Source organism: Sinocyclocheilus anshuiensis, unplaced genomic scaffold, assembly GCF_001515605.1.
Source record: "Sinocyclocheilus anshuiensis isolate Anshui unplaced genomic scaffold, SAMN03320099.WGS_v1.1 scaffold954, whole genome shotgun sequence".
In the NCBI taxonomy this organism is placed as follows: Eukaryota; Metazoa; Chordata; class Actinopteri; order Cypriniformes; family Cyprinidae; genus Sinocyclocheilus; species Sinocyclocheilus anshuiensis.
The window spans coordinates 511,160-524,070 of record NW_015536527.1 but is presented as its reverse complement, the minus strand read 5'-3'; the positions used below and the strand labels follow the sequence as shown (position 1 = coordinate 524,070).

The window sequence follows — 12,911 nt, the reverse complement described above, 5'->3', positions numbered from 1 at the left end:
CCCAGTGCTGGGTAAAATAGGGACAAACCCAGCAATTGGGCTGTTTTGACCCAGCGGTTGGGTTAAATGTTTAACCCAACCTTCTGGGTAGTAACCCAACCACTGGGTCAAAACAACCCAATTACTGGGTTTGTCCCTATTTTACCCAGCACTGGGTTGTATTTAACCCAGCATTTTTTAGAGTGTACGATTACTGTATTAGAATAAGCAAGCCTAAGATGGTTTGCTAGTCTTATTAGCATAACAGCTAGTTTATGCTGGTCCATCAGGTCTTCAAGGTGGTGTTTAGCAGGCCCCCCGCATGACTAGTTGACAAATGGCCCAAACCCCTCTATCCAGCTTGGTTAGACCAGCTAACCACCTTAGGCTGGTTAATTTTCTTAAACCCTTTTATTTGCTTAAAGTGAATGTTTATCATTAACTGTGTATTTCTCCCTTGATGCTGCCAAGTTTGCGTGACATCATACATACTGGTGAAATTTTTTTTTTTTAGATTTCCACAAAAGCTCCCATGTTGGACAAACAGACGTTCTAATGCACTTTTTTCCTAGCAGGAAGCTGGAAATTCTGACTTTCCGAATTAAATGGAATGTAGCATGTGCGTACACCATGCAGAGCCAGGCTTAGCTTAAAACCACACAACAGCGTGAGGCACTGTTCTTGAAGGATTACATTCAACCCCACAATGTCGTGTGTCTGTGATCCAGAGACATGCAGAATTATGAACTCCTCCCAATGGGACTACATCCCATTTTCTACTGGGGAATCTTACGAGGACGATGTCATTCCGATGGGGCTTTTTAGCTTGGCCACACTCTGGCTCAAATTAGATACGCATACTCGATTTGGTCCTTGAGGAAACATGCCCACTATTGCAACGTCAGCTTGTCATGCATACATGCACTGATCTTATGTCATATGCATTTTCAGATTTTGATGACATGACTTCCTCTGCCAGAATATTGATCAGTTGCTTGACAGAAGAAGTAGATGTAACAGACTGGATTCTTGTCACAAACATTTATATTTTTGCATTCGGCGAACAATTTTATCCAAGGCGACTTATGTTGCTTTCAAGGTATAGACTTATCATTTATTTTAAAAAGTTCTTGCATTCACTGGGAACTGAACCCATGACCTCTGGTGTTGCTAGTGCCATGCTCTACAATTTTAGCTACAGGAAAGTTGAACATAACTCAATTTCAATAGTTCTGTTCCAACTAAGCTCCCTTGCTGTCTATTGCCTACATACTGTTGGCTGCTACCTTTTAATGTAGCTAACCAAAAATTCTACATAGGCAACAATTCTATGGCTGTGACTAAAAGCTTAGGGAGATGACTTGTCTCACTATAAGCCAATGGCTTTTCATTCAAAGATGGCTTTTGAAGGTAAATGATTTTGAGTCTGATTTCAGACCAGACTTCTGAGGCAGCATAACAATGTAATGAAATACAACAAAATAGACAGAACTTGGGTAATCGTCAAGTAAATATTTATGTACCAAACTACTAATTTCTTGCTAGAAATGAAGTCAACAATTGGGCAAAAACCTACATTTATACACAAACTGACCACCAAAAGAAACTCTCAGATGATCTTTTTTCTTCTTCTTCAATTCTCTCATCGACCTGCATGGACCAGGAACATAACTGTCACCATCCCACCTGTGGGATGCTTGGCGCTCTTTTTTTGTTGTTGTCCTTTTTCTCTATCAAATCTTTTAGTAATCATCATAAATTATATATCGTATGAAAGCTTAGAAGCCCACGATTTATCCTGTGAAACCCATTTTGAAATCGGACATTGCCTTACCATGGAAATGGTACTTTAAAATCTTTTGGCGGTCTCCTCCCCCTTAGTGGGCCGTGTCAAGTGTCAAATTACAAAATGCATTACGGTCTTTTAGAATCAAACCTTTTTATAATCTTGACAAAAAAACATATAATTGAAAAGGTCTGAGTCTCAGGATTCCATATTTGGTATGGTATATATTTTGAGATAGAAGTAATATTGACAGAGAAATCTAGACATTTGTGACCGAAAAATGCATAAAAATAATTAAATGGAGTTTGGAGGGCACCCGGTGGCTGTTTGTGGTATAACGCCCTAAATAAAATTTCACAGGAACCTCAAATCATATCAACTTCAAATTTGGAACATAACTTATTTAGACATATTTACGGTGGCCGAGAAGTGCAGAACAAATCACAATTCTGAAAACAAAAGAACAAATTACAAACGCAAATGCAAGTCTAAAAAACAAAATAACAATTCAGAAAACACAACAACAATTCAGAAAACATTATGACAAGTCAGAAAACACAATGACAAATTCGAAAACAAAATAACAAGTCAGAAAACACAACGACAAATCCGAAAACAAATTAACAAGTCAGAAAACACAACGACAAATCTAAACACATTTCATTACACCAAATACACAAAATAATGTTCTTTTTAGCAGCATCATATGACCCCTTTAAAGTAGCTCAGTTTAAATGTATTGTATGAATTGCCCTTACTATGGAATAAAAAATACGGGGTGTATATTTACATTTAGTAAAAAGTGGTTGTGAAACATCAGCTCCAGTGGCACAGATAGATAAGCGCGTCACTGACTTTTTGACGCGATCGACCCGGGTTTGATCCTGCCTTTTGCCGAGCTTTTTTTTTCTCCCTTTTCAAATCTCGTATCGTTTTCTGACTTGTTAATTTGTTTTCGGATTTGTAGTTGTGTTTTCTGACTTGTTATTTTGTTTTCGAATTTGTCATTGTGTTTTCTGAATTGTTGTTGTGTTTTCTGAATTGTTATTTTGTTTTTTAGACTTGCATTTGCGTTTGTAATTTGTTCTTTTGTTTTCAGAATTGTGATTTGTTCTGCACTTCTCGACCACCATACTTATGGCTTTAATTTTATACCAAATTTAAAGTCTTTACAATGTGATACGAGATTTGAAAAGGGAGGGAAAAAAAGTTCGGCAAAAGGCGGGATCGAAACCGGGTCGATCGCGTCAAAAAGCCAAAAGTCAGCGTTTATCCATCTGCGCCACTGAAGCTGCTGTTCTACAACCACTTTTTACTAAATGTAAATATACACCCTGTATTTTTTATTCCAGAGTAAGGGCAATTCATACAATACATTTAAACTGAGCTACTTTAATACCATCTCCGAACTTTCTACCACGACTCTGCTGTTCTTCGGCTGGTTCTTCCCTGTATACGTTGATTGACAGATGTCTCGTCCAGTCAGCGGTGAGTAATCCCAAACCAATGGCGCTGTCTCAAACTATACCTACCTTTTCCGGTTTGTCTGAATTGTCGTTGTGTTTTCTTACTTGTTAATTTGTTTTCGGATTTGTCGTTGTGTTTTCTGACTTGTTATTTTGTTTTCGAATTTGTCATTGTGTTTTCTGAATTGTTGTTGTGTTTTCTGAATTGTTATTTTGTTTTTTAGACTTGCATTTGCGTTTGTAATTTGTTCTTTTGTTTTCAGAATTGTGATTTGTTCTGCACTTCTCGACCACCATACTTATGGCTTTAATTTTATACCAAATTTAAAGTAAACCTGTTATGTAAAATATTTATTATATATAAAATAAAATAAAATTAGTATACTGCATTTTCTTTACAGTAAATTTAAACTTCTATAACTTTTTATACTTTAATTGTTTGACAAAATTCCACTTTTCTAATAATCTGCTGATTTTCTTGTTTAAAAAGAGACCAACCTTAGGTCTGTATTCCAAAGTGTTCATAAATTACAACAATTTAAGTTTGGATAGTGCACTTTCATGCCTGTTTTAAAAAATGGGGGGTGACAGTTAAGGGGCTAGCTTCAATATTTGATCGCTGTTTTGATAAAACATTGTTGCAGTGACAGTAATGTATTAATTTATGTCAGGAGTGCAAAATAATAAATCCGTATGTGTCATATTTGGAATACAAATTCACCATGCATTGATATTCAGTCACAGTCTGCAGCGGTTTATTTGTGTTCACATAGCTTCACTGAACAGCGTCAATAATGACTTATATAGTCCAAAGATGCATATACATGGAGATATAAAGATATATTTACTCATGTTTACTTCATATTTCTTCAGACAGAATCATAATTTCTATTCATTTTCCACTGATTTACGCGATCTGATGATAATTAGCAGCTCCCTGGGCTGTCTCGGTATGTTTACTCTTCCGTGCCAGTGTTGCCAACTAATTTTCAGGGGAAGTTGCTAAAGGAAGGTCGATTTGTTGCTAAAAGTTGCTAAATAACGTTGTGATGTCATTGCGCAATGACGTCATTACGTAATCAAGACGCAAAATTGTGTCACTACATCAAATCTCAGCAAAAATATATTTTATATGTTAATTTAGATTTGCTCGTAAAATAATATAAATGCATAATATAATGTTAAAATATAAATAACTTTTTATATACAACATTGAACACTTTTGAACGATTTAATTTTTGAACGATTACAAGTTTTTTTATTAGCTAGTAAACTAGTAAAACTACACATTCTGAACAATTATAGTTTTAAGCAGTGTATTAGTAGTCAGTATGCTACACTCTAAGAAAATAAATCACAGGTTTTTACCTGCATTTTAAATTACGCATTGTATTTTGTGTTTTCGGGTTACAGGGTTACAACGGATAATGGATAATTGATAATGGATAACGGATAATGTCCTGGAAAATTACTAGTACCTTTGCCATTTTTCTAGATATTTTTCTTACAGTGTACAAACTGATCAACAATCACATGTACAAGCTACTAACAAGGTGTATCATAAATGAACAATTATTAAATTATTATTGTTATTATCAAATTGAACAACTGCAAATAGCAATAACTTAATTCATGTGATGTATGTACTTCTAGGCATCTTTGGTTTCCTCTTTTTGTGAAATTTAGATGGAAAATGTGCCTTTTTATTGTTTGAGTCACTTATCAAAAGTTGCTAAAAGTAGCCAAATAAAATTTAAAAATAGCAAAATTTGATGCTAGGTGTTTTTGGAAGAAAATGTTGCTAGGGTAGTCTGAAAAGTTGCAAAATTTAGCAACAAAATTGCTAAGTTGGCAACACTGTTCCGTGCTCGTGCTCTGACTCAGAGAAACCTCATTCGCCGGTCGCCTGTCAATCATAACTGCGCATCATATCCAGCCCTGTCTCATCCTCTGATGCACTTCCTGTGCTCTTCCGCGTTCATTTCTGACCACAAAAAACCCATGAAATTTCTGTACCCATTAAATATCCAAATAATAAACACACGATTATGATAGTAGGCTATATGGTTTGTATGTGATTTTCTTGAGATTTGGGGTATTTTCATAACAATAAAGAATGTGTACACAGAGAACCAGCTAAAATAAAAATCAGCAAACACTGTGGAACCAATTAAATAAGAAACGAATGTTTAAAAAAAACTTCCAAAATCACCTAAACGGCAGAAGTCAACAGGCTTTTCAAAATCCTAAATATTTTTAAAACGGGTGCATTTGCATTTCGTTTCGAAACTCTTCCGCCATCGTCTGCCTCACCTCACTCTTCAGCTCGACTCAGTCTCCTCACATGATAAATGAAATCTGCTGATCTGTGATGTGCGACTGTTGTTCGACACGTTGCATTAAACAGCCACGTTCAGTTTTAATTGTAGTGACTGTTCCCTAACTGAACTAAATTATCTTTATTACTATAAAAAAATCTAAACGACGGTGGCGGACGGTGCAGTGGTGGGCAAGTGACGTAACCGGTGTTGCGGCTTCACACCGGCAAAACCATCTATAGCAGCAAGCCTACTGCACAGAAGTTGTCCCAGACCATGCGACACTTCCTTCAGAAGTTGCCCTAAGTCAGCGCCGACTCAGCAGCCCATGAAGCCTGCGCCTCCAGCTACTCAGACCGCTCCCAAGCCTGAGCCCCGTCAGTGTTCTCACTCTGCCAGACGCTAACCGTTTCCTAAGCATCAGGGACCCCAGCCCAAGTTAGCGCTGGACCCGGCACCTCAGGTGTCCTCCTGATCTGTGGGACAGGAAGAGGAGAGGGCCAAGTCTCGCTGCAGCTGGACCACCCCCCAAGCAGCCTCTGTTGTACCTCCAAGTACCCCGTTCAGTGCTGGGTGCCGACGGCAGTGTGTTTGTACTCAACCTCGTTGTGAATACTGGGCCTGTCCAAAAAGTGCCCACACAACCAGCCGCTGTTATAGTGGGAAAAATAAAACTAACAATTTCAAAAAGAGATCAAATTTCTTTTTCCACTTATCACGAGTGTCGGGTCCCCACAAGGCGGCCCACCACCCAAACTAATCCAACCCCTTGCCACATGGGCCGAGGCCTGGCAGGCCATCCCCTTTGTGTCAGACTGGGTTCCGGGGATAATAAAACGAGGTTATACACTTCAGTTTGCTCGAAGACCCCCGCAGTTCCGTGGCGTGATTCCCTCCTTGGTTCAGAGCAAAGACGCACACATCCTGCGCTCCGAGGAATGCTGTGCTGATGAATTTACTGGCAAAAGGAGCCATAGAAACCGTTCCTTCCTCGTCCCCAAGAAGGATGGCTGCCTTCGGCTCATCCTCAATCTCAGATGCCTGAACTGCGCGCATCCTTATGAAACGGCCGTTAAGGATGACTACTTTGAAACAGATCCTCTTGCAAGTGTACCGAGGGGACTGGTTCTTTTCGCTGGATCTGAAAGACATGTACTTTCACATCCAGATAGCCTCCCATCACAGACGATTCTTGAGATTCGCCTTCAAGGGAATGGCATATCAATACATGGTCCTTCCATTCGGACTGTCCCTGGCTCCCCGCACTTTTACGAAGTGCATGGACTCTTTCTCCTCTAAGACAGATGGAAATCTGTGTTCTGAATTACCTCAATGACTGGCTTGTCTTAGCCCAGTCAGAGGATGAGCTACTATCTCACAGGACCCTTCTCCTCAGACAGTTAGAATGCCTGGGGCTCAGGGTCAATTTTGCGGATATCGTTCTTGGGAGCAGTTTTCGTTTCAGAAGATGCTGGGTCTCATGCAGGCTTGGGGAGTAACGGAATACATGTAATGGCGTTACATAATCAGAATACAAAAATCTAGTAACTGTAATCCGTTACAGGTACATCAAGTATTCAGATTACAGTTACATTTTGTAAAAAGTGGGAATACTATCAAGATTACATTTGTTTCATTTGAAATTAAATAAATGTTTTTTTTTTGACATAACTCTATTTAGTGCTGCTTCATCATACAGTAGTTCCTTGTTCTGTTGACACGTTGACTCACTTGAGCCACCTGCTGGTGCGTGCGCAAATAACACCCGTCTACAATTATTCTCCTCAAATGCGGGATGAGACGCTGCTACAGTTAATTAATTACGATGCTTCCTGCTGGGAAAAACGTTTTCATTTATTTTGTCTTCAAAAAGGATAAAGGAAATAATATAGTTGTACAGCGTAAGATATGCATTAAGACTATTGCTTTAACAAAGGCTACTCAACCAACTTGTACATTTGCAGGTACACTAGCATGGAAATCATCATGTTAGCTAAAATGTAGTGTTTGTTATTGATTTAAGATTCATGGTGTGCATGACTGCAGTTGTACGTTTTCTAGCGGAAAATGAGCGGGAAAATTTAGAAATTAACACAAGAGTCCCCACACCCCGGATCAGTCAATGAAATAATGTATATGGTGGAAATTTTTAATGTTGTGTATAAACTATATTTATTTTTACACTACATGTTAAAGAAATTAAAAAATTAAATTAAATTAAAACTGCAATACTAAACTGTATAGCCACTAGTCTCCATAGCCTTTTATATAGGCTATACTGTATATTATTTAATTTTTATTCAATATTTACTTGTTCTAGTAAATCCCTATCTAAATCTATTTTCAAACAAGGGTTCATTCAAACAAAAACTTTAAAGGTGCTCCATTTTAACACCACACAGTTCTTCGTCTCCCTCCTGAGAATAAAATGCCGAAAAAAGTACTTGCTAGTGAGATAAAATATTTAGCAGCTCATAAATTATATCATTTCATTACCAATTCAAGTACAAAAAATGAATGCTATAGTTACTATTTTTGCACATTTTAAATTAAGATGATAATATTTGGACCAAACACTCAAAGACAACATAAAATTCCACAAAAAAAAGAAATAAAAATGACTTTAAAAATGGGTTGTCACATTTTTATCATGTAAACTGTAATGTTTTTTCGAGCTTAGCACCAGAGAAACAACATTCAACACATCCCATACCATGTATGTGTCCAGTTAACAGGTGTGAAATACAGTTGTTTTCTCAGGAAAGTATTCAATTAATTTGAAAACAAATCAATGAATTTGAAAACCGGTTAATGCTAGTTTGATACTTTAGTAGCTGGTGAGCAAATAAAAAGCTATGCTGCTCATATCGAATAACAGTCTTTCTTGATTAAAGTTTTAAAAAGCCATACACACTGGAAACATATGTAACAGTCTTTTACAGTAACTTCAACTATACGATAACAACACCTTCATGTCCAAAAATTGCCCACACAACCAGCCGCTGTTATAGTGGGAAAAATAAAACTAACAATTTCAAAAAGAGATCAAATTTCTTTTTCCACTTATCACGAGTGTCGGGTCCCCACAAGGCGGCCCACCACCCAAACTAATCCAACCCCTTGCCACATGGGCCGAGGCCTGGCAGGCCATCCCCTTTGTGTCAGACTGGGTTCCGGGGATAATAAAACGAGGTTATACACTTCAGTTTGCTCGAAGACCCCCGCAGTTCCGTGGCGTGATTCCCTCCTTGGTTCAGAGCAAAGACGCACACATCCTGCGCTCCGAGGAATGTGAATTTACTGAATTTACTGGCAAAAGGAGCCATAGAAACCGTTCCTTCCTCGTCCCCAAGAAGGATGGCTTCATCCTCAACATCCTCAATCTCAGATGCCTGAACTGCGCGCATCCTTATGAAACGGCCGTTAAGGATGACTACTTTGAAACAGATCCTCTTGCAAGTGTACCGAGGGGACTGGTTCTTTTCGCTGGATCTGAAAGACATGTACTTTCACATCCAGATAGCCTCCCATCACAGACGATTCTTGAGATTCGCCTTCAAGGGAATGGCATATCAATACATGGTCCTTCCATTCGGACTGTCCCTGGCTCCCCGCACTTTTACGAAGTGCATGGACTCTTTCTCCTCTAAGACAGATGGAAATCTGTGTTCTGAATTACCTCAATGACTGGCTTGTCTTAGCCCAGTCAGAGGATGAGCTACTATCTCACAGGACCCTTCTCCTCAGACAGTTAGAATGCCTGGGGCTCAGGGTCAATTTTGCGGATATCGTTCTTGGGAGCAGTTTTCGTTTCAGAAGATGCTGGGTCTCATGCAGGCTTGGGGAGTAACGGAATACATGTAATGGCGTTACATAATCAGAATACAAAAATCTAGTAACTGTAATCCGTTACAGGTACATCAAGTATTCAGATTACAGTTACATTTTGTAAAAAGTGGGAATACTATCAAGATTACATTTGTTTCATTTGAAATTAAATAAATGTTTTTTTTTTGACATAACTCTATTTAGTGCTGCTTCATCATACAGTAGTTCCTTGTTCTGTTGACACGTTGACTCACTTGAGCCACCTGCTGGTGCGTGCGCAAATAACACCCGTCTACAATTATTCTCCTCAAATGCGGGATGAGACTCTGCTACAGTTAATTAATTACGATGCTTCCTGCTGGGAAAAACGTTTTCATTTATTTTGTCTTCAAAAAGGATAAAGGAAATAATATAGTTGTACAGCGTAAGATATGCATTAAGACTATTGCTTTAACAAAGGCTACTCAACCAACTTGTACATTTGCAGGTACACTAGCATGGAAATCATCATGTTAGCTAAAATGTAGTGTTTGTTATTGATTTAAGATTCATGGTGTGCATGACTGCAGTTGTACGTTTTCTAGCGGAAAATGAGCGGGAAAATTTAGAAATTAACACAAGAGTCCCCACACCCCGGATCAGTCAATGAAATAATGTATATGGTGGAAATTTTTAATGTTGTGTATAAACTATATTTATTTTTACACTACATGTTAAAGAAATTAAAAAATTAAATTAAATTAAAACTGCAATACTAAACTGTATAGCCACTAGTCTCCATAGCCTTTTATATAGGCTATACTGTATATTATTTAATTTTTATTCAATATTTACTTGTTCTAGTAAATCCCTATCTAAATCTATTTTCAAACAAGGGTTCATTCAAACAAAAACTTTAAAGGTGCTCCATTTTAACACCACACAGTTCTTCGTCTCCCTCCTGAGAATAAAATGCCGAAAAAAGTACTTGCTAGTGAGATAAAATATTTAGCAGCTCATAAATTATATCATTTCATTACCAATTCAAGTACAAAAAATGAATGCTATAGTTACTATTTTTGCACATTTTAAATTAAGATGATAATATTTGGACCAAACACTCAAAGACAACATAAAATTCCACAAAAAAAAGAAATAAAAATGACTTTAAAAATGGGTTGTCACATTTTTATCATGTAAACTGTAATGTTTTTTCGAGCTTAGCACCAGAGAAACAACATTCAACACATCCCATACCATGTATGTGTCCAGTTAACAGGTGTGAAATACAGTTGTTTTCTCAGGAAAGTATTCAATTAATTTGAAAACAAATCAATGAATTTGAAAACCGGTTAATGCTAGTTTGATACTTTAGTAGCTGGTGAGCAAATAAAAAGCTATGCTGCTCATATCGAATAACAGTCTTTCTTGATTAAAGTTTTAAAAAGCCATACACACTGGAAACATATGTAACAGTCTTTTACAGTAACTTCAACTATACGATAACAACACCTTCATTATAAGCAGTGCAAACTCAATCCAGTACCTGAATGTTGTTTGATTGACAGCTGCATTTTTGCGCACATCCTCTCTGAAAAGCTCTGGTGTATTGCAGTGTGCAGCTGTGTGCTCGTCTTGGCAGGGTATTTGTATAAATACAGTTATAAGAAGATGTAAAAACTGAGACATACAATGAGACAAAACATCAGTGCATAACCGTTTACACAAGAAAAACTATCACTCATTGTTTCTGTCTGGATCCCTTCAGCTCCTTAAATAAACCTCTACAACTGAACTTGCCATCTTAACTCAACATCAACCTGATGTCTCACTGGTGTTCACATTTCCATTTTGGGACGGCTCAGAAGCAGCAGGCTCCGATCCATTGTCAGCAAGATTAACGGAGGTGTACATAACACCATTCACCTGTAAAAAAAAAAAAAAAAAACAGATTCAAAAGTTCAAAAGAAACGAACAAGCTTGAAGTTTAAGTTACACAATACAAAAGTACAAGAGACCTGGATTTTTATTTTTCATGAACTATTAAAAAGGCTTTAAATGTAGGATGTTTCTGTTAATGAATCTTCAGAGTGATCAACTGCAACACAGTGTCATCTACTGTACTACAGCAATACACAATTTGGAGCTGTCTCACCTGTGAAGATCTGCTTCCGTGGTGGTGATAACAAAGGATAAGAAAAGAAAAACCATGACCAAACTTGACCAGGGTAATTACAGCTAACTAAACTAAAACCATAAAAAAAAACATTTGTAACTTAAAATAAATTGTGACCGTCGTCAGAGATTTGTGCTTGTTACACCAAATACACAAAATAATGATCTTTAAAAAAGCATCAAATGACCCCTTTAAGAAAGTGTGATTGCGTCTCTCGCTCTCTCTCTCTCTCTCTCTCTCGCTCTCTCTCCTGGTCACGCTAGTGGATGGGTTGTGAGTATTGCTGTTGTAGCCCTCTTTGCATTGATGTGCTAATGCTACATTTAATGCTTTTGTGTCTTTTGTGTTTTTAATGCTTACGATTCGTATTTTGAGGAATATGTTTTCCTCATTGAATTTCGTTAAGCATTTGGAAGTTGTGTTGAGAGCGATTCGCGTGTAAATAGAGCGTTTTGAGAGAGAGTTTTTTCCAATTCGGTTGTGAGGTGACTGTGGTTTAAACGCTAATTTAGGGCATTATATGTAGTGTGTTTTGAGGAGGTTTTTGGTGAAGGGAGGTTTTTTTTGTATTTATTTTGGTGCTCTAGTTGCCGAATTCTATTGTTAATATTGTGTGTGATGTGATGAATTACGTTTCAGGCCCAGTAGTTTAATGAGTGACACGGTGAGCAAATTAATGTTTGTTTTTTTAATTTGTTGGATTAATATTGTTTGGGGTTAAGAATTAAAGTTTGTTGAAATTAATTTGTTAAAATAGTGTATTTGTATAGGGGAATAAATTAAAAAGGATTTTTTTTCCATTTTTCTTTTTTTTTAAACTTTGCATACAGATGATTTTTCTTATGCTTATTTTTCTCCCATGTGATTGTCTTATTTTATTGTGATTCTATTTTGTCTTGTACAAGATTTATTGCATTACATTTAATTGTTTGAATTATTCAATTGTTTAATTATTTGCTGATTTATTTGTCACTCATTTATTGTAAGGTATTTAAAAGGTAAATGTTCCTGGGCCTGGAATTAAAATTGTTGTGATTTTATTTATTTTCTTTTTTCTTTTTCCGTGTTGAATATGATGTACTGAATTATGAGATAATATGATTGGAATTGATGCTGAATAGAAAACTTTGAAAAACCCTTTCTTGTTGTTGCTTGTCCTATTTGATTCATATGAAAGAATTGATAGTGGCTCTAATAATTTAATCCCTAATGATCAATTTAATTCAATAATTGTGGTGGTTTTTACCCCTGGCGCCTGAACCCAACCTTTTAAGGCCAAATACGGTCACAAAATATGTAGGTAGTTATAGGGCAACATTTCTAATTTTTACTTTAACTTGATGTACTAAAATAACTAAAACTTAAATAAAAAATGAAAA

General features: G+C 37.0%; 1 protein-coding gene across 1 annotated transcript in view; it reads left to right on the top strand.

The window, feature by feature from the left end:
- The window catches only part of LOC107694474 (uncharacterized), a 91,488-nt gene that overhangs the window by 66,229 nt on the left and 12,348 nt on the right, over positions 1–12,911 (top strand). The gene's annotated exons all lie outside the window — the stretch shown is intronic.